Raw genomic sequence first — 23,089 nt, 5'->3', positions numbered from 1 at the left:
TGTTTAGTGCATGGGGAGGGCATTCCTGGTTGTGGGAGCAGAGAGCAGAATCTAATTTGTTATGTTTTGAGGTGCAAGTCAAAATTAGGTGAACCTTTGTGATATAAGGGCATCTCAGTCAGCAATATAAGCAGCTGATCTGGCAATGGGTGTCCTACTCTCATTGCTCTCCTCCTCCACGATCTTCTCATTGAAAGATGAATGATGAGACCCTTCATCTCCCTTCACCTGCAACCCTCTCTACTCTGCAATTATTCTGGAAATCCTCAATGGTGAGTACCGAAGAACCACAATAGGCACACCTCAGCACTCCAATGCGTTGGCCTGGTGGTCACATGGCTCTTGCTGTAATGCTCCTTGTCTCATTGATGGGGTTCCCCACAGGTGATTTGAGCAAAGTTTGAAGAGATTATTCCTTATCTCCCAAGAGTCAGCCCTTAAGAGTGCTTCCTGGAACAAATCTGTGACGTTTAAATGTCTCAGTATGAATGCACCATGACACCATGACTGCACAGACCAGCATGAATTTTGAGGTTTACAAAAATTCCTGACTGCTGCAGTGATGCGCAGATTGCCACATGTGTTCACCCTGTACCTGTGAGAAGCCAGCCTGAGAGATAAATATGAGTGTCCATTTATTCTGGCTATTGTCATCACAGGTGAAATTTTAATTCCTAGCCCTGGAAAACATTCCATCCATTTTGCATTCATGTGCAGCGCACCATGACACTCAAGATGTGTCCACTCGGCCCCTCAAGCCTGCTCCCGGTTTAATGGCTGATTTAATTGTGACCTCAAGTCCACATTCCTGCCTACCCCTGGTAACCTTTCACCCCCTTGCTTATCAAGAATCCATCTACCTCTTTCTTAAAAATATTCAAAGACTCTGCTTCCACCCACCCACCACCTTAAGGAAGAGAGTTCCCTCTGAGAGAAAAAAATTCTTCTCATTGCTGTTTTAAATGGGCAACTCCTTATTTTTAAAGAATGACCCCTAGTTCTAGATTATCTCACAAAAGGAAACATCCTCTCCACATCGACCCTGTCAAAGCCACTTCTTATATGCTTCATTCAAGTCATCTCTTATTCTTCTGAACTCCAGCATATACAAGCCTAGCTTATTCAACCTTTCATTTTCAGAAAAACCACCCATTCTAGGTATTAGTCTAGTAAACCTTCTCGGAACTGCTTTCAACGCATTAACATTCCTCCTTAAATAAGGAGACCAATACTGTACACAGTATTCCAGATGTGGTCTCACCAATGCCCTGCATGTTTTTTATTCATTCACGGGATGTGGGCTTCATTCGCTGGGCCAGCATTTATTGCCCATCCCTAGTTGCCCTTGAGAAGGTGGTGATGAGCTGCTTTCTTGAATTGCTGCAGTCAATGTGCTTTAGGTATACCCACAGTGCTACTAGGAAAGGTGTTCCAGGATTTTGCCTCAATGACAGTGAAGGAATGGCGATATATTTCCAAGTCAGGGTGGTGAGTGACTTGGAAAGGAACTTCCAAGTGGTGGTTTTCCCATCTATCTACTGCCCTTGTCCATCTAGATGGTATTGTCATGGGTTTGGAAGGTGCTGTCTAAGAAGCTTTGATGAATTCCTGCAGTATATCTTGCCAGTACTACACACTGCTGCCACTGTGCATTGGTGATGGAGGGAGTGAATGTTTGTGGATGTGATGCCAATCAAGCAGGCTGATTTGTCCTGGATGGTGTCAAGCTTCTTCAGTGTTGTGGGAGCTGCACTCATCCAGGCAAGTGTTCCGTCACACTCCTGACTTGTGTCTTGTAGATGGTAGACAGGCTTTGGGGAGTCAGGAGGTGAGTTGCTCATTGCAGGATTCCTAGCCTCTGACCTGCTCTTGTAGCCATAGTATATATATGGCTAGTCCAGTTCAGTTTCTGGTCAATGATAACCCCCAGGATGTTTGTTGATAGTGGGGGAATCAATGATGGTAATACCATTGAATGTCAAGGGGCGATGAACTCCAGCGGATTTAAGCCTAGCCTGTCCAACCTTTCCTCATAAGACAAACCACCCATTCTAGGTATTAGTCCAAAAGGCCTCTTCTGAACTGCTTTCAATGCATTTACATTCCTCCTTAAATAAGGATACGAATACTGTGCATAGTACTCCAGGTGTGGTCTCACTAATGCCCTGAATTTTTTTATTCATTCATGGGATGTGGGCTTTGCTGGCTGGGCCAGCATTTATTGCCCACCCTCGAGTTGTCCTTGAGGTGGTGGTGAGCTGCCTGCATTTGTATTCAATTCCCCTCACAATAAACAATATTGCTTTTATATTTATATTCAATAACTCAACCCTCTAACTCAAAATGAGAAAAGTCAAATTATAACCTAATCTACTAAATAGGAAAGAGGTGCGGTTGGGTCAGCCCCTGTTCATACTTCATCCAATTTTATTCTTTGTTGGAGAGTGAAAATGGGTGCAGTTTTCATACCCATTTCTCAAACATCAATGTGCTTTCTCTGAGTTTACTAACTTAACCACGAGTTTGTTAAATAAGTTGATAAATAAGTAAAAAATGCAATCATAAATATATAACAGAGTGATATGAATAAAATTGATAAGATAAAGGTTAAAGTGAAAAGATTTTGTTCTACATTTGTTTTACTATTAGGCTACATAGAAACTGTAAGGTGGATAAAATACTCACACATTGTTTTGTGATAACCTATGTGTTTTGGAAAGCATGTATTTTCTTTTTGTGTGACGTCCCTTTAAGTCCAACGTGGGCTAGGGAGTATTCTGAAAGAGGGTTAATTGGTTTCCTGATTATGACATCATTAGGTTCCCCAAAATGCCCACGTGACCCGGGATTTCAATGGGGGTGAACAGCTACGAAGCAAAGATAAATTGAAAGCTAATGGCAGTGAGGTTGGGTGAGCCTGTGTTTTCTGTTTGGCAGTTCAGAACTCACTGAGAATTCATATGACATGGAAACAAGCAAGGTTCTCTCTGAATTGAACTGTTTTTTATTTGGCAGTCTTTGAACAGATCCTGGTACTGAAGCAGGCCTCTGAGAATAGAGCAGAGATCATGGGTGGGATTTTCTGGCCCCGCCTATGGTGAGCATCATGTCAGGCAGGATATGAACATATCACGAGATCAGAAAAAATCGTTTACCACTGTCGTAAAAGCAGTTTGTATAACCTGATACTGCAAAGGGGGCAAGGACTTGCCAGATGCTGACATGGAGGATTTGCATGTCTCCTCCGATGAGAGTACATTGAAGGGGATGACGGTGTTGAGTTAGAGGAAGCCAAGTCTTCAGGGGAAGAGGCCATTGCACTGGACAGATGAGGCAGGCATGCGCGTGAAGCCCTCATAGCCACCAGATTCCATGACGAGTATGATGAGTTGCAGTGAGTACCCTTTTAGACAAGTGCCCTCAATCACGAGCCAACATTAGCACTCTCATTTCAACCATGCACTTCAATAGGAGAGTGAATAGTTACACATCAGGCTGACATTGTCCTGATCCTTTGAAGGATGATGAAGCATCGGGAGTATGTGTCCTTCCTGAGATGAAGGGAGATTACCAGCATCAAATGTCAAAAAATGCTGCCTCTTCAAGCGTATCTCCAGCATCCCACAATGACAGCATTCAAGACCTAGGAGCTGTTCCACTGTCCTCAGTGAGCTTGTAGTTGTGTGCCTTCAATCTGATGAAGCTCCTCAAGGAGATCCATCTCCAGCAACGGGACCACACATTCTGTGTAACCTTGATGGCAAAACTGATAGGTGGCACTTGGGCCGAGGCAGCCGAGGACATTCCACGGGTGTGCATCTAATCAAATATAACTCAACCATTTGTGTCACCCTTCTTCTCTATTACATTAACATCTGGCGCTCTCAAGTTAGGGATGCTGGCCTGCTTTTATCCTCACCTTACCATGCATGTGGAGCACCTGAAGATGATGACATTCAACCGCTTGCATGCCAGACATTAATATACCTCCTCTTTAAGACATACATTGTGCTCTCATGGCCAGCCTTGGCCTTTGCGACCTCCAAAATGCTCAGACACCATGAGGCCCTTAAGGTGCTGAGTTATTGCGAATGAAGTGTAGACTTCAGCTTCAGTACATCCTCGCTCCTCTCCCATTGCTCCTTCACAACATTGTCTAAAGTAATGATGTGTACTGCCTGAGCATTTTCAAAGGCTCTGTTGACCACCAAAAGGCACCATTTGCAATTAGCATCACAAGTCTCAGCGAGTGCTTAGGTGACGGGTTCGACAGCGCTGCAACCCAACATCATGACGAAAGCCTTGAGGCCGCAATGCTGACAATTACAGGTTGAGAATCGATCAAGGTTGTAGGTTCGAATGCCAGGGCAATAATATGGCTGAGAGGGGCAGAGCTTCAGCTTGAGGTGGCAAGGTACTCCCACTTATTGGTGGGCGTAGCTGATGTATACTAGGAAAGTTGGAAACACAGTTGGCAGACAGGAACGTACATAAGCTCTGAGTATGGGCTCATAGCTTGAAAACCCTGTCAGATGACAGAGAGCACATGGGAGAGGATTTTCTCCTCATTGGGCAGCCATGGCAGGGGGCCCAAGAGCAGCTGCGCAATGTTCCGCTGCCCACGATCAGGGCTCGACCACCATTTCACACTGGCTGGCCAATTAACGGCCAGCTAGTGAGAATCGTGTGCTGAAATGCTCAGTGCTGCTTGTGGAGGGTGGAGGGGGGTGGGGAGGAGGGCAAGTGCGGAAGTCATCGCATGCACGTGTGCGTTCACAGGAAGCTCCCTTAAGGCACAGAGCTGCTTTGGGGAGCTGAAGATTTTCCACATTAAAAATAAAGTTTTAAGAAAAAAAGAAAACATGCCCCCTCATGAGACTCTGTCACATGAGCAGAGATATGTTGAAAATGAGTTCTGAAAACTTTTATTTTATTTTTAATTAACATTGGAAACCTCATCCTGCCTGTGGATGAGGTTTCCTAAAAAATTGAAAGGCCGTTTGGCCTATTGACTCGCCCGCCAATCGTAAGGTTGGACAGGCAGGGAAAAATTCACTTCAATTAATTTATTAATGGGCTTAACAGCCTCTTAATTGTCAGCAGGTGCGCTGCGGACTCCTATGCGCTGCCAACCAAAATATCGCGCGATGATATCAGGGTACTCGCCCGCCTTCATCGCGCACTATTTCACGCTCATGCGTGCCAAGATGAAAATTCAGGCCATGGAGTTGCACAAACGATGACCCTTCTCCATGCATAAACACATCTCTCTTTGTACACTACATCTTCACCTTTCAAGAATGCAGATGAGATAGGAGAACACTTCTGCCTCAATCTTACAGCCAAGAATAAACATGATCCTGCAAAGCATGTGAATGAGGTTCCTTCCACAAGCACACTTAACATTAACATCAAGGTATCACTGATGTCAAAAATGATCTGAGAAAGAGGCACACAATGTGATGATATGGAGGAACACTACATGGATGAGAGACCCATGATAGCAACATCTGTGATAAGTGGGGGGAGGCACCATGGTATCACACGTGATGACAGCAACACAGCTCATCATAAAAAGGAGGCACACACAAGAGGAAATGTGAAATGGGTGTGATTCTATTTACATTTGTGAACATTCTATACATGTTGTGAACACCCATGCCACTGCTGTGCTCCTAAATTTTTTAACTTTCCTAACCTTACTGTTACATCTGGGTGCATCCATGGCATCCACAGCAGAGGTGGAGGCAGCCTGCTGACTGCTATACCCTGTTGTCTGTGATGACTTTGGCAGGCATCCTCTGGAAGCCTGGAGGGCCCCAGCCTGCTCTGGGTGCCCTGCTCTAGGGCAGGTGTACCCTCCTCAGCCTGTTGAGCTGGAGGTGATGGGGTCACAGGAAGAGGGGATTGGGGTCAGCTGGACACTCCTGGAGTCACCGGGGTGGATAGCCCCAGGGTGTCCATCTGCTGGCCCTCCTCCCTATGGGTACTTGAGGGCCCCTGACTGACTCCTTGAGGAGAAGAGGCAGCTGGAGTAAGAGTGAGGTGCCCTGTCCCCCTCTCACAGGCAACTCATGGATGCCACCAATGGCTAGAGCGATGGAGTGCAGCCCCCGCACCAGTGCAAGACCGATGTCCTGGACCAACGTCTCCGCAGCGGCCACCATCCTGCCAGTGTTGACCACGGTGTATTGGCATGTCGGCGCTATCACCTCAGATTGAACGCAGATGGACTCCTCCATCATCCGTTACAATCTGAGGAATGCAGCTGACATCCTCTCCTGATGTTCCCATGATTGTTGCTACAGCTCCACCAACTGATTAAGGACCAAGTCCAGAGGCTCATCTTCTGACTCGGACTCAGCAGAATCCTGGCCTCCAGCAGTCCTTCAAGTGCTGGAAACTTCAGGTGTCTGTGCCTCCACCTGCTGTGGACCAGATTGTGTGCTGTGCTCACCAGATTGTGATCCCGACTCTGCTTTAGAAGTAGGTCCCACCATGGTGTATGTCTCTGCGCTGATGGAGGGTGTGGGTGAGCGCTGTGACAGATCTTCTGCTGTGGTGTCCTCAGGATCCTCACGACGTGTCATCGGGGCTTGAGTCAATTGCCTGTCTGGTTGAGGCCATCTGGCACTTGGCTGACGTTCCCATGAAAGAAAGCAGAGATAATTAGTGCATGGCAGGTGACTCTAAAACAGGACAATGCACGACAAGTATGGTTGTCTGAGGGTTGAGCTGGTGCAGGATTCTCATGTGGGTGTTTGCCACTGACCTCTCCATCACCACAGGCACGGTTCACATCCTCTCCAGCCAGCTCAATCATTCAGTTTTTGAACTGAGAAAGGACCTTAAGTTCCAGCACTCCACCTCAGGGTTTGGGACCTCTCCCTGCAATTGTATGCGATCTTGTCCTGCATAAATACCGATGGAGAGATGTGAGCAAGACGCACGCCAGGCCAAATGATAAGGATGCCTGGGATTGTGGATGATGAAGGGTGCCATGGACGTGATGAGGATGCGATCTCCAGAGGAGATGAGGCCAGATGGAGATGTGAGGGTGTGTGTCAGAGAGTGAGTGGTGATGTCCCTTGAACTGGCAGTGAATGAGATATCAGTGAATGTGTGATGGGCTTGTGAGTGTGTGAATTATGGGTGATGCGATGGTTACTGACCACTATTGCCATCATCTCCTAAGCTGAATTGGCGAGCTTGCTGGTCCTCCTACGGTCAGAGCGTGGATACAGGATATTGCGGTGTGTCTTGACTGTGTCCAAAAGGCATTCTGGTGAGGTGTCACTAAATCTTCTTGACTTTCAGAGCTTTGTCTTCAAAGGAGCAGTCATGGGCTGCAGACATTGGTAATGCAGTGCGCAGCTGCACTTTAAATATGGTGCCCAGAGTGAGGAAGTAGTGAGCTAGTGAGCTCATGGTGGGATGGGCATGCAATCCAGTGTGTTTCCCATGCATGCATATTTAATAAGGTGAGAAACGGACAATACGGCACAAAAACCTGCCATTGCGGCCAGCAGATAAAATGACGATTTTCACACCCACCACCATGATTAGTGAACTAAGGGGAAAATCCCAACCTGTGTTACTGTGTGCATAATACGGTTGAAAAGAACAGAGAGCAGGAGACAGGAACAGCAAGGGATTGTGGATTGGACAGATCCCTCGCTGCTGTCTCGGTGTTGCCAGAGCCTACCAGACCATTTAAAGGGGTGGAGAAGGGAGTCTCTGGGGATTCTGTGCCATCATGACCCGAGAAAGAGAGAGAGAGAAGTTTGTAGACCTGCGCCTTGTCAGTGATAACCATGTCCGAGGACTTCAGATGGAACATCGCTGCTAGTGAATGCGACTCAAGCACCAAAACTATTGAATGGGAAGTGAGCAGTCCTACAGAATGAAGGCCAAGTTGGAAAGACTGTGAGATTGCATGTGCTGTACATTTGTGCAGGAAGTAAAGTGAATGCTTGTAACTATGTGAGGTGCATCTTTGTTGTATCAACTATTTAAAGCTAAATTTACCTTTGTATTTAAAATATGCTTCGCCTGTTAATTTATGTTTTAATTAAGTTGATTTTAGTTGGTTTGTTACCGTAAAATTTTGAAAAAGATCCAGCAGTTTTCTCTCCGTTGTCTTGTGGGGGTTCCTTTCTTTTTCATCTTTTTAAAAGATTATTGGTCTCTACAGGTATTGGTATTGTAACAGTTTTAAAATTGGAAGACCAAGGCTGTTAATAATAACAAAAAGATATTTGCAACTGACAGCTGCATAAAATTAGTTATAATAGTATTCCACTAGAATACATAGATAACAGTAATAACAGATGTTCTGTTATCCTTACTGAACCACGTATATGAAATGTGTGAAAAAACAAAAATCATGAATTTGACTTCTTATTACATAATCACTCATATAAACATTATTTGTGTATGGTACTTAACCATAGGCAGAATTTTACAACAGCGGGATTTTACGTTCCCGCTGGAGTCAATGGCGTTCACAATGGCTCGCCACATTTTACAGCCCCGTCTGCGCCAAAACAGGGCCGTAAAATTCTACCCCATCTTAGGGAGGATGCTAATTGAATTTAATATTTATATTGAAAGAACAAACACAAGGTCTGATTTTACAATGCACAGTACAACTGTGGCCTCTTGTCAGCCAGTCATATGTCTTAGGAAACTGTGGGGCACATTGTTTATGATTTCCCATCTAATACATTGCAGAAGTCTTCCTACAACTATACAAAGCATTGGTAAAACCACACCTCTGCACAGTTTTGGTCTCTTTACTTGAAGGGGGACATACTTGCATAGGAAGCAGTTCAGAGAAGGTTCACCAAGCTGCTTCGTGTGATAATGAGTTTGTCTTATTAAGAAAGGTTGGGCAGGTTGGAGTTTAGAAGAATGAGAGATGATCTCATTGAAAACATATAAGATTCTGAGGGGACTTGACAGGGTGGATGCTGAGAGGATGTTTGCTCTCATGGTGGAATCTAGAACTAGGGATTTCAGGTAAAAAATAAGTCTCCCATTCAAGACAGAAATGAGAAGGAATTTCTTCTCTCAGAGCATCATTAGTGTTTGGAATTCGCTTCCCCAATGAGGCTGCATCATTGAATATATTCAAGGCTCACTTAAACAGAGCTTTGATTGACAAGGGTTATGGGGAGAGCGGCAGGCAGAAAAGTGGAGTTAAGGCCGGATCAACCAGCGGAGTAGGCTTGAGGGGCCGAATGGCCTACTTCTGCTCCTATTTCTTTTGAGCTTACGCCCTTACGTTCCTATGGACAACACATCTGTCATTTCTTGGTATATACGGCCAGTTGGTAAATTTCTCCAGTGAGACTGCATAATTGTAAATTCGGTCCCATGAAATACACAGGACCCTCATTAAAGAAAATAATCATTACATAACTTTTACAAATTCTATTTGCATGTTTTGAGCCTAAGTTCATTATGACTGAAGTGAAAAGGCACCACTGAAAGAATCAGTTGAGGGTTCTCATCATGTTAGAAACTATTGTTATCAAAATAGGCTCCATAAAAAAGCTGTACCTGGTACCTTGGTCAAAGTTCAACACCCTTGAAATCAAAGCTTGGATTCACTCCATTCAGATTTTCTTCAAACCTCCTGCCTGACCTGATGAACCCTTTTCGACATGGTATGCACATAACCCCTGACCCCTCATCATGAAAAAAAGCTTGATTTATCCTGGGATCTGAGCAGCGTGTTGAACCTGATTAACTACTTAGATGGTTCCTCCAATTAGGCTCAAAATCACAATTGAACTCCTGTATTGATATGAGGGAAACAATTGTTACCCAAAATTGATGTCAATGCGCCTTTTTAAACAGTGTGTATACATCAGAAGTGTAATACCTCTATGAAAGAAAACATTATTACCATAATACAGGATCTAGAGTCCATGGGTATGGGCAGAATTGTTGCTATAGGGTTCTGAATCCCACCATCAGGCTCAAATGTAGGTCAGAAGTCTGCATTGTGTGGGGAATAGTCACTCATTGTGATTTTCCCCAGAGCGGCCAATTAATGACTAAAGGGCAGGCTTGTCATTCATTGGGTGGGCGCTCAAAGTTGGTAGGCCAATCAGAGGCCCGGCAGGATGCCATGGTAGGTAAGATAGAAAGCACCTCAAAATGGAGGCAGCTGCTCTCCAACTTTTTCAAATTTAAATTTAGTAAATGGCCTTTGCACCTTGGCCACCAGTGTTAGGGGAAGTGCCTCTACTCGGTGGCCTTCAGCTGCCACTGCACCAGACAAGCTGGTAGAGACTTAAGGCTGCCTGGAGAGCTGCCACCTGCTCCGACCTCAATCTGGCACTGTGTGGCTGCCTTAGGCAGCTAAAATGCCCCCCACTGTCTCCGGAAGATGAGTCTTGTCTACCTGAGACTTCAATACAGTATTAATTGTGGTTTATTTTTGTTTTTTTGAACAAAAAAGCTTCAAAATGTTTTATCTCTTCAAACTCTGAAGTTCTTTGACTCCTGGCGCACGTTAATTTTCCTTGGACTCCTTTTCTAAACAACACTTGTATTTGTAGTAGTTTTTAAATGTTCTAATTCCATTCTTTCTCAAATGGACGAAGAGTATTATTCAGGTCACCTGCTCCTGTTGCGCTACCCCTTCCCTTCCTCTTCCCCGCCCACCAATCCCACCTCTGGGACAAAAGCCCAGGGCCAGGATGGAGCCAGGAACCATCGAGTAGCCAGCAGCATAAAATTCCACACTCACCCAACTCTGTTTCTAGCCCTGGCAAGATCTAAAAATCCAGCCAATGGTGTCTGGTGTAAGCAATGTTTTACTCATCAGCTGACATGAAAGATCTTTTTGTTTAAACAATATATTTTGTGGTATTTCAGAAAAGGTCTGTTCCCGTCGCTGATCACATTATCGCACTAGTCTAAGCTTATCCAATGGCCTGGGGAATATGCGTAGTAACTTGTAGCAAGCCATAAAGGACTGGAAGACTCAGCTTTGATCCTTGGACAGTGCTTAAAGTGGGCTGGCACTTTCTGCAGCAGTGTTAACTTATTGGATATTTATAGAACTGCTACTTGTTCTTCATTTGGTCCCACTACCAAATGCTGCACACAGGCATGCCAACTCCACCGTGTCATAAATCAAGAGACAAACTTGAGACCAAGTATAAAAATCATCAGTTCTTATTTGCTTTCAGACATAAACCAGCATTGTTCAATAGTTGATTTACATACCTCGTTACTAGATTATATGATCTTTTGTAGGGCAAAATTCTTTACAAAAGCTGTTTTACAGTGACTGAAAATGCTTAAAAAGAATTTTTTAAGACCCTGCCTGTTATTAGTTATGCATTCTGTTTCAACAGACAGAGGATCAAGTTTACCAGCTTAGTATATCTGGCTTGTGAAGTTGGCGAATGAGGCAGGTTTCTGGGGGACATTCCATTTTGATTGATAGTTCTGCAGCCAAAAACATCCTAAAACTGAGTATGACTAACTACCATTAATTTATACAAAGTGAGCAGCTTAGCTTTTCTTCCCTCTCCTTTTCTTCCTTGTCTATTTCTCTCTCTCCTTCACCCACTAAAGAGATGGGGCAGGATGTTCCCTGTGGGCTTCTGAACCCAACCATCAGGTACAAATGAGAGTCAGAAGTCCACACTTGTGTGGGAAATAAAATCACTCAATGTGATTTTCCCCAGAACTCACCATCCACGTAAGGATGGCAGGTGAGGTCTCGAAGCTGGTCAGCCAGACAGAGGCCTTCCAGCTTCAAAGCAGCTGCAAGATGTCATGGCAGATATGTGAGGTAAAGGGTATTTCAAAATGGAGGAGAGCTCTCACCAACCTTTTTAAATTTAAAATAGGAAAAAGGCCTTTGCAGCCAGGCTACCATTTTGGGAAAGGGTGGAACCGCTTAACAGGATGGCTTGCAGCTGCTGCTGCACACAGGCTGGCAGGGAGGGCCTCAAAGCCTGCCTGGTGCACTGACTACTGCTTCACTCACCCACAACCCCCATAATCCCCCAAGCTCCTGCCTCATCCAACATACACTTTACAGATAGATATTAGAAAGGCTTTTAAACAGAAGAGAAAGAAGAAAGTTTAAATGAATAGAAAGAGATGGTGTGGAAGAGGGGGCAGAAATGAAAGATGAGGGAGGTAGAAGTGAAGGACAAAGAGGCAGAAATAAAGGAAGAGATTAAAAATAAAAGAGTCAGAACTCGGTTGAAGTGAAGAAACAAAGAGTGAAAGACAGAGGTAGAAAAGGAGGGGCTGGAATTCAAAGGAATGTAAATGGGTTTGAAGAAATTCAATGTTGACATGGATGTTGGACAAAGGGTTGAATCATCATAATTAAATCTTACTCAAAAGTGATTTCATCATGCATAATCCAATAATGAATGTGTCACAAGGAACTGGCCTATTGCTCCAAAAGTTATACACCCCTACACTGGATACATTGGTCTTACACTCACAACTGTATCATCAATCTTGTGTGAATATTTAACTCAACCACTTCATACAAAAATAAAACTAAAATATCTTGTCAAATTCACAACTACATTGTCACTTCAATTGTGTATAATGCATGCTATAGAGAATTTAAATGTAGCAAATGTGCAGCACTGACTGAGAGTGGCTCAGTGGGTAGCTCTCCTACCTCTAAGCTGGAGGCCCTAGGTTCAAATCCCACTCCAGGACTTGTTAATCATGAAATAACCTAGCTACAGAGTGTAATGGTGTCAGTCCCCAGACCAGATAAATGAGGAGAACTAGCAACTGAAGGGCATCTGGCAGTAAAAAAAAAAACACCATTTTTTTTAAATGAAGATGATCAACAAACATTGTGGTGACCCCCAACTAACATGGGAAAAGTCATGTGATCAGACCTTCAGGCCATGTTGTTGAACGACCATTAAAAAAAAACATTCAGAGAAATAAGCAATGTTCAAAATAACACATCAATTTCAATCTGGAAATAAACTTCAAGAATTCAGCTAAAGTTTAATGGAACACATATAATATTATAATATTAGCTGAATCTTTGACTATAAATCTTGCAATCATTCACAACTACCTAGATTTAATCTATAAATAATTTGATCTAATTTAGTTAACAGTTTATTATCATTCCCTCTAAGCTAATATTCTATATATTAATTATGTAACCTGAATTAGATGAAATATTTATAATACATAGAAGCTATTACTTTTTTTAGTGCCCATATGGTAAATGAAAAGCTAATCAAGACAGATCTGTGCGATAGTGCGAAACATGTGATAATGAGTCAGCAGCCCATTATACATCTCTCCTGCTTTATACTTCCCTCAACTTCTTGGGAGAGATGGAAGGCAAGCAGTTTACTATCACTCATTTTACACTAGTGCACACAGTCAAGATATATCCCAATATCTACTTCTTATGTAATATTCCATTCACAATATTCCTATTACCAGTAACACAGCTACAACCAGTAGTATTTTACTCTAAGGTAGAATGCTCCCCAGACGCAACACAAAATTAGAGAAGTGTGAGGTGACACATTTTTGTAGGCCAAATGAGCAGGGACAATGCAGGCTAAATGGTACCATTTTAAAGTGGGTGCAAGAACAGAGAGACCTGGGAATATTTGTGCATAAATTGGTGAAGATGGAAGGACAGGTTAACATGGCAGTTAAAATAACAGATGCAATCCAGAAATTTATAAATACAGAGAGTACAAAAGCCTAGATAAAACATTAGTCTGGCCCCAGTTGGAGTATTGAGTCCAGTCCTGGACAGCACACTTTAGGAAGGATGTGAAAGCATTGCAGAGGGTACAGAAGAGATTGACTAGAATAGTTCAAGGGATGAGAGATTAAGTTTTGTGAGTAATGTGGGGTTATTCTCCTTAGAAAAGAGAGGCTAAGAGGAAGTTTGATAAAGGTGTCTACAAAATCATGAAGGGTTTAGATATAGTAAATAAAGAAAAACAGCCTCTAATTGCTGCAGGATCAAAAACAAGATTGCACAGACAGAACGTAATTGACACAAAAACCAGAGTTGACATGAGGAAAAATCTTTTTTTTTTACACACACTAAGTGATTAGGATTTGAAAAGCACTGTCTGATAGGGTGGTGGAAACAGATTCAATAGTAGCTTCCAAAAGGGAATTGGATAAATACCTGAAAGAGGGGAAAAAAATACCAGGATATGGTGAAAGAGCTGGGAAGTGGGATTAACTAGATTGCTCTTCAAAAGAGCTAAAACAAACTTCTTCTGTGCTGTACTGTTCTATATGCAGAACTCAGTACCACAATAATTACTTTTTAATGTTAGAACAGACTGGGCAGGAGTGTTTCAATTCACAGAATATTATATGGACAGTGTTCAAGGCCTGAAATTCTACTCTCCTACAAAATACAGAAACATATATGCAATACTTGTATTGTCAAACAACCACTGTCAACAAATAAGAGATATGACAAAATCAAACTAAAAAAGACCAGCACAAATGCAAGGAAAAGTGGAAACCCAATAGACTGGGAAATCTATCAAAAGCAACAGAGGGATACAAAGAAAGCAATAATAGGAGCAAAAAGGAATACTAAAAAAATCTTACAAGCTAATTGCAGAAGTTTTTTTTATAAATATAAGAGAAAAAGAGTGATAAAGAAGAATGTAACTCATTAAGATGAGACTAATGGACAATAAGGAAATGGCAGACTCATTAAATTAATAATTTGTATTCATGTTCATATGGGAGGAAGAGGACAAAATACCAGTGGTACACAGGAACCAGAAGTAAATCAAATGAGGGGGAGGGGGTGCACTTAGTAGATTTAATATAAGTAAGAGAATGGTAATGGAGAAAATAATAGGACTTAAGACAGGTAAGTTGCCAGGAGCTGACAATTCCAATCTTAGGGTATTAAAAGAATTAGGAGAAAAATCGTACAGCATTGATCATAAGCTTCCAAAGGTTCTATAGTTAGAAATTGTGCTTTTAGGTTAGAAAATTGCAAATACCACTCCATTATTTAAGAAGGGAGGAAGAAGTGTGGTACCTACAGGCCTGTTAGTTTAACATTAATTATGGGGAAATTACTAGAAACTATCATCAGAAACCACACGGTTGAGCACTTGGACAAATATTAGTTGATTAAAGATAATTGGTGTGGTTGTGTGAAGCTTAGGCCATGTCTGGCTATTCTTGATGGATTATTTAAAGAGGTCATTTTGGTGGATAGCGGAATGTCTTGGGATATTGCCTGTATGAATATAAGAGTGCATGAAATTGGAGGTAATCTTATGCCATGGGTCAGTAATTGATTTTGGAAGTGGCAGACATGGAGAATGAATAGAGGGTTTGTTCTCTGATTGGCAAGGTATGATAAGTGGTATTCTCCAAAGATCAGTACTGGGTTTCAACTTTTACCAGATATAATATTTTTGGTGAAGAAAGAGTGTTGCATATCTAAGTTGTAAATAATATTAAATTAGGAGGTAAGTAAATTATGCAGATGAGAGCAAAAAGGTATATAGGGACACCACAAAAAAGTGAGTGGGCAAAACTATGGCTGACAGAATTCAATGTAGAGATGTATGAGGACTTTGTAAGGAAAAGAAATTGGAATATTTTCTTAATGGTGGCACTGTGGACGAGCAAATTGAATTAGTTGTCAATGTATGAATTAGGAACAAACAAATTAGGAGCAGGAGTTGGCCATTTGGATCCTCAAGCCTGCTCCACCATTTACTAAGATCATGGCTGATCTGAATGTAGCCTCTAGTCTACATTCCCCCCAGTGCTCAATAACTTTTGACTCCCTTGTTAATGAAGAAGCTATCTACCTCAGCCTTAAAAATATTTAATAGCTCTGCCTCCACGGCTCTCTGGGGAAGGGAATTTTAAAGACTCATGACCCTCTGAGAGAAAATATTTTTCCTCATCTCCATCTTAAATGGGAGACTCTCATTTTTAAACTGTGTCCCCTAGTTCTAGTCTCTCCCACAAGTGAAAACATCCTTCCAGATCCACCTTGTCAAGTCCCATCAGGATCTTATATGTTTCAATAAGTTCACCTCTCAATCTTCAAAACTCTGGTGGATACAGGCCCAGCCTGTCCAAGCTTTTCCCATAAGATAAGCCCCCATGCCAGGTATCAGTCTAGTGAACCTTCTCCGAACTGCATCTAATGCATTTATATCCTTTCTTAAATAAGGAGACCAAAACTATATACAGGTCTCACCAATGCCCTGTACAACTGCTGCAAAACATCCCTACTTTTCTACTCCATTTCCCTTGCAATAAATGACAACACCCCATTCACTTCCCTAATCACTTGCTGTACCTGCATACTAACTTTTTGTGATTCATGCACCAGGGCACCCAGATCACTCTGTACATCAGAGTTTTGAAATCTCTCTCCATTTAAATAATATGTTGCTTTTCTATGCTTCTTGCCAAAGTGGACAAGTTCACATTTTCCCACATTACACTCCATCTGCCAAACTCTTCCCACTCACTTAACCTGTTTATATCCCTTTGCAGACTCCTTATGTCCTCTTTACAACTTACTTTCCACCTATCTTTTCCTTTCTTTCCACTTTTCCTTGTACGCATCTCTAAAAGCATGTGGGAACATACAAATAGTAATCAAGACAACTAATGGAATGCTGACCTTTATCACAAGGGGATTGGAATTCGAAGGTGAGAATATAATGCTTCAGTTTACAAAGCTTTCATCAGACCCCAAACTGGAGTACTGTACTTTGTTTTGAGCACCGAGACTCAGGAAAGATATAATGGTAGGAAGGAGTACAGTGCAGATTCACTAGAATTATAATATGTTAAAGGGTTCAATTATGAGGCCATCACATGACAGGAATGGAGTAAGACATGACCAAAGACAGCTCCACGATTTCTGTAATTAATCCATATAAAAATTACTGATAATCGGATAAAAGATTCAGCTTTTTGACTGTCAGCATTTTAGGGTACTCTGATGCTCAACGTATACTTAAAATGTCTGAATCCAGAGACAAACGCAATCTGAATGAAACCAGGCCTGGTGCTTTATCAACTGCGGTGTCTGATATTACAGCTGGTAACAACATGGTGGTTTCCCACATTGAATTTAATTCTGTCAGCATACTTGCTGACTTACAGAGCACTATTCTCACTGAATTTGCTGGACTCTGTTTGGAACTGCATTCCTCTGTAGCTACTATACAAGCTGCCATCATCTCCTTCAATCAAAGGTTGCGAGATGTTGAAGAATCAGCTACTGGCTTGAGTGACAGATTGTGACTCTGGAGATACGCTGGACTCAGCTGGAAGCCCAAAATACTAAATTGCTGACGAAGGTGGATGACCTGGAGAATCACAGTCGAAGACAAAATTTAAGGATACTCAAAATTTAAGGAAGTCATATCGTGACTTCAACCAGGACAAAACAGTACTCAATGCTTAATTAGGTAACTCTATGTGATAGTTCAGTTATACAATTACTTTTGCTGGTTATACCAATCTCTTTGTATCTTATGTCCAAACTACACTAATCGCAGCAAGTTTTACATAAACCCTATGGGTGTTTACATTTTACCGCAATTGAATTCTTTGAGAGTTGAGTCTCTCTTTGTACTCTACCTCGCTTGTTGAGTACTGTATTACAAAACTGTTGCTTCTGAACAGACTCTGCATCTTGTTTAGCGTATGGTGAGCTTTACAATACTTTTGTTAGGGATATTTGGTTGTATATTGCTTTAATATGTGTTGTCTTTTCAAGACACACTGGTAAGATAGGTATAAATAGCACATGAGCTGTGAGGGGTAGCATTCACCTCGTTTGCGGAGGTGATTTAAGCTTTTCTTTCCTTCTTCCTTTTTTCCTCTATTTTTTCTTCCTTGTTTCTTCCATTTTCTCTTTTGCTTGTTCTTTTCCAAATATACATATATACTTTCCATTTGGTTAGTTTTCAACATCCTTTAGGTGGATAAACTCTGGTTCAAAAATATTTAATCCTTTATTTGCAATGGTTAACCTATGGGGGTCATATGCTTTGATACACTTTTATTACCATAATGTCCACTAATATTAAGGCCTCACAGGGTGGTTGTCCAATCCATTTTATCACCTGGAACGTGAAAGGTCAAAATCACCCAGTTAAAAGAAATAAAGTTCTCTCTCATTTACATAATTTGAAAGTGGCCATTGCCTTCCTGCAGGACCTACATACATCTGACCATTTTTGAATGTGGAAGGGTTGAGTTGGGCAGGTGTTTCATTCTAATTTTCATAGCAAAGCGAAAGGTATGGCAATTCTAATCCGTAAACGCATTCCCTTTGCTCACTCTCAGTTTATAGTTGATCCTAATGGCCGCTATGTTATAGTACAAGGCAGACTTTTTAATTGTCCTTTGATCCTATGCACCCAACATTTCATTTCAAATTTCTTACTTTCTATACCTGATTTAGACTTGTATCACTTACTTCTTGGAGGAGACTTTAACTGTGTTCTTAACCCAAATTTAGATTGCTCACCCACAAAATCTGTTCCAATATCAAAATCAGCCTCAGCCATAAGTTTTTTTTCTGGATACACAAGGATTGGTAGAATCATGGCATTTTCTATACCCATCAGCAAGACAATACTCCTTTTCCTCTCCTGTTCATCACACTTACTCGAATATTGACTATTTTTTCCTTGACAAGAGGCTGCCCCCATTTATTCAATCTTCTGCATACAATAGTTTTGTGATCTCTGATTATGCCCCCTTAGTTTTAGCAATACAATTCCATGACCAACCTGTTTCTCATCCATCATGGTGTCTTGATTTGCTTCTTCTGGTGGACCTGGATTTTACTAAATTCATTTCCTCGCAAATAGATACTGTTATGGAACTTAAAACTACTCCAGATATTTCCTTTGCTACTGCTACATGCTTACCTACGTGGACAAACAATTTCATATATTGCTCAACTTAACAAATGCAATACCTCAAAATTGTCCCAACTGATTGACCAAATTCTCTTAGTGAACCAGCAGTACGCTACTGCCCCTACCCCAGTATTATACAAGCAGTGTCTGGCTCCACAGACCGCATTTTATCTTCTTTCTACTAGACGAACGGAAAAGCTTATACTTAGATCATGTGGTACATTTTATGGGCATGATGAAAGAATTGGTAGGCTCCTGGCTCACCAACTTCATCAGTCTGCTTCCTCTCAACTTACTACTGAAATCACCACTCCAACAGGGTCAACCACCACCATTATCAGGAGACCAATGATCAATTCAAACTTTTTTATTCCACTCTTTATACCTCGGACTCCTTTTCAGATCCTGGTTTATTCCACCATTTTTTTTTGATAATATTGACATCCCATCTCGTATGCCTGACTCTATGAATGTGTTAGAAGTACCTTTTTCCCAAGATGAAATACTAAAGGCAATTAAATCCATGCAAAGTAAAAGGCACCAGGGTCCGATGGATTTACAATGGCATTTTATTAAAAATTCTTATCATAACTTTCTCCATTATTCTTGTCTCTGTTTTCAGAATGCTTTCTCTCTAAAACACTCCCTCCTAATCTGCACAATGCATCCTTGTCTATTGTTTTAAAGGTGGATAAGGATCCTCTGCATTGCAGTTCATACCAGCCTATTTCCCTTTTAAATGTGGATGCCAAAATACTAGCTAAAGCCTAACTAAAACTTTAACATTTTGTTGGAAAGTACAAAACAGGTCTTAGCACGTTGGTCAAGCTGACCTTTTTCTTTAGATGGTCAATTAAACTCTGTAAATTTTGCCAAAATTTCTATACTTATTTTTAGTGCATTCCATTTTTTATCCCCAAGCATTTTTTGTTGCAATAGGCCACTTAATTTCTTCCTTTATTTAGAATAAGAAAACACCCAGAATTCGTAAAGTTTTTCTACAAAGACCCAAACATTTAGGTGGTTTGGCACTGCCAAATTTTCAGTTTTATTATTGGTCTGCTAATATCCATAATGTTTCTTTTTGGCTTCATTCAGACTTGGCTAGTTTAGTGCGGGTGCAATTGGAGGCAGCCTCCTGTCAATCCACATCTCTTGACTGCTCTGTTGTGCTCCTCCATTTCTTTCTCAACCAGTCACCTTTCTTCAAACCTTATTGCTAGACTGTCGCTTAAGATTTGGACTCAGTTCAGAACACACTTTGGAATACAATCTCTCTCTTTATACAGCCCTATTGATGCAAATCATTTATTTTTGCCTTCATTAGGAGATTCTGCCTTTCAAGTCTGGCACACGTGGGGCACCAAAACCCTTGCTAACTTATACATTGGTAATATTTTTGCTTCTTTTGACTCTCTCTCAGAAATACGATCTGCCCACATACACTTTTCTTGTTATTTACAAATTAGAGATTTTGCATGCAAAACAAAATCGCTCAGTTTCCTTTATTGCCCCTAAATCACTGATAGATATTAGGTTAGAATTAAATCCTTTTGTCAGGGGGTTCATTTCCAAATTGTATTCTCTAAAATTTTCACTACACTGCCCTTCACTTTCTAACTTAAAATCTCTTTGGGAGCAAGAGTTTGACTCAGATTTATCAGAAAATAACTCTCTCATGTATGTTCCTCACCCGCAGTGCAGGACATGCTTGCTACAATTTAAAATCTTATATCGTATCCATCTATCCAAAGTGAAATGATCTAAGATTATTCAAATTTTGATCCAACCTGTGATAAATACCATACTGCCCTAGCCTCTCTAATTCATATGTACTGGCTGTGTCCTAAATTGTCTTTGTTTTGGACAAAAAAAGATTTACATCATGCTCACATATTATTAGTAGCAACATTGAATCTTCTCCTATTATAGCAGTGTTTGGAATGGAACCAAATGGCATCCCTCTTACAAAAATTCAGACTGATGCCCTCGCCTTTTCAATATTATTGGCTAGATGTATTATTCTATTAAATTAGAAACAGACTGCCCTGCCTTCTTTTACTAATTGGATATGTGATCTAATGCAGAATCTTAAATTTGAGAAAATAAAGTACACTATAAGAGGCTCCATTGATGGATTTTATGTAGCTTGGCAACCTTTGATTATTTTGAGGAACTATAGCTCTCTACTTTCACATAACTGATCCCAATGAGGTATTATATCCGATGAAACTATATCTGACCTATGATTATTGTTGATTTTCTTTTTTATTTGGAGGGGGGGGTTGCTGGGGAGGGTTTTTTCTTCATCTTTTTTCCTTTCCTTTTACATCTTCTTCCTCCTATTTCTCTTTTCCTTTCCCTTTTCTTTCTCTTTCTCTTCCAGATGTAAGTGTATTAAATTATTGCTGTACTGTAAGCTATTTCTGTGCAGTTACTCATTATGATTGTTGTGAAAACTTAATAAACAGAAATTTTAAAAAACCATGAGGACAGGTTGCATAAATTTGGCTTATACTCCCTTCAGCGTAGAAGGTTGATGGATGATCACATCAGGGCATTTAACTGGGAGGAGATTCAGTAAGGCAGATACAGAAAAAACATTTTCTTTGGTGGTAGAATCCAGAACAATCAAAATTGGAACCAGGCATTCAGGATAGTAATCAGGAAGCTGTTCTTCATAAAGACAGTATTGGAAACTCACTCCCCCAAAAGATTATGGATGCTGGCTGCATTAAAACTTTCAAGGCTAAGATTGATAGCACTTCTTTAGTTAAGGGTATCAAAGAATACAGAGCAAAGAAGGATGCAGATGAAGTAGATCAGCCATGGTCTAATTGAATGGCGGAACGGGTTTAAAGGCTGAATGGCATATACTCTTGTTCCTATGCTTATGTATAAATCAACACACACACAAATAATTATTCAGAATAAGCATTCTGTTACGAGGCAAAGAAACGTTAAAGGGAGGTTGCTACCCCACGATAGCTTGTTGACTAAGTTGACGTGTACAACCCCATAAACAAGCTGAACAGTTCATTTCCCATGAGTAACAAACCGCTAATCATTATTCTATTTTTACTCACTGGTAATGTTATTTTCGAGTTGCACTGGTTTTGGTAAGGTGTATCGTTACCTGATGTCATCAGTCCTTGCTCAATATCTTAGACTGTACATCAACCATCCTACAAATAGGAAATGGATCGCCTACGTGAGTTTTTTTTTTGTCACATTAGCCTCAAGTAAAAATGTCACTGATATTAGTCACATGTTAACGTAAAGCCGGAAAGGTTGTCGGAAGTGTGGCTGTGTGACTTGCAATAGTTCGTGGAAAATGACTTTGTTTCTGATCAAGTTTCCCTCGGCTCAGTTTGCACAACTAAATGACGAACGATTCGATTTTCATGTGATTTCCAAACCTTTCTAAACACGAACTTGTGTCAATCGTCACGTTAATAGCACACAATACTGGAAACATCCATTGTCTATGTTGCCGGATACAACACCAATCTCAGCTAGCTACATTTTTTTAATGTAAGGTTTAAATACACCACGATCATTTCAGGTAAAAGTCATAAGGCTTTTCTTAACCTGATAGACAAAGCGCAGTAACAGTGTAAACTTCCTGTTTTTCTTATGGCAAGGAAAGCCTCAATCAAACACAAACAGTGCCGTTCAGTCACTTACCTCGGTCTGCTCTTTAAACTTCATGAGGAATCAGAGGCTGAACCATTCCCTTTAAAATTAAACAATACATTTTTCTACAGCTAGATCTGCAGTGTGAAGTAGACTGGTCCTTCAGCCGTAGTCTTGGCTGCATATAAGCGAAGATACAGGAAACGAGCTTAGAGTTTCGATTCTCGACTCGAGCTGGCCCGTCAAGCTGTCATTGCTCGGAAGTTACCTCACTGTTTCATGTAAATAACACAAGGAAAACAAGAACCAGGCGTGATCCTGAATTAATTCCAACACCATTATTAAAATTTCCCATGGTTACAATTAGTGCGTGAGTGTGCTTTGACTTGTGTTTGATTGTGATGAAGAGCAGTAAGTGATGATAATTATTGTAGTTGCAACGTTTAATTTTTGATCGTAGAACCGGCGCTGAATAACGCCATCTTTGTGTGGGGCAAACGACTCAAGTCAAAAAG

At 41.2% G+C, this 23,089-nt stretch overlaps 1 protein-coding gene across 3 annotated transcripts in view; it reads right to left on the bottom strand.

Annotated features, from left to right (window-relative positions):
* helz2a (helicase with zinc finger 2a) overlaps positions 1-22,796 on the bottom strand; it is a 117,453-nt gene extending 94,657 nt beyond the window's left edge. The window contains exons 1-2 of one of the 3 annotated variants that reach the window (XM_041205197.1): positions 22,626-22,794; positions 22,025-22,123 (exon numbers count right to left, since the gene is read on the bottom strand). The gene's annotated coding sequence lies outside the window, so the exon portion shown is untranslated. Of the gene's footprint in view, positions 1-22,024; positions 22,124-22,625 lie in introns of all 3 variants that reach the window. The other 2 variants (XM_041205198.1, XM_041205196.1) reach the window with 2 other exon arrangements.
* Positions 22,797-23,089: the final 293 nt, after the last annotated feature.

Source organism: Carcharodon carcharias, chromosome 14, assembly GCF_017639515.1.
Source record: "Carcharodon carcharias isolate sCarCar2 chromosome 14, sCarCar2.pri, whole genome shotgun sequence".
NCBI classification, from domain to species: Eukaryota; Metazoa; Chordata; class Chondrichthyes; order Lamniformes; family Lamnidae; genus Carcharodon; species Carcharodon carcharias.
The sequence above is the reverse complement of the archived record's forward strand: the minus strand, read 5'-3'. Positions and strand labels throughout refer to the sequence as shown.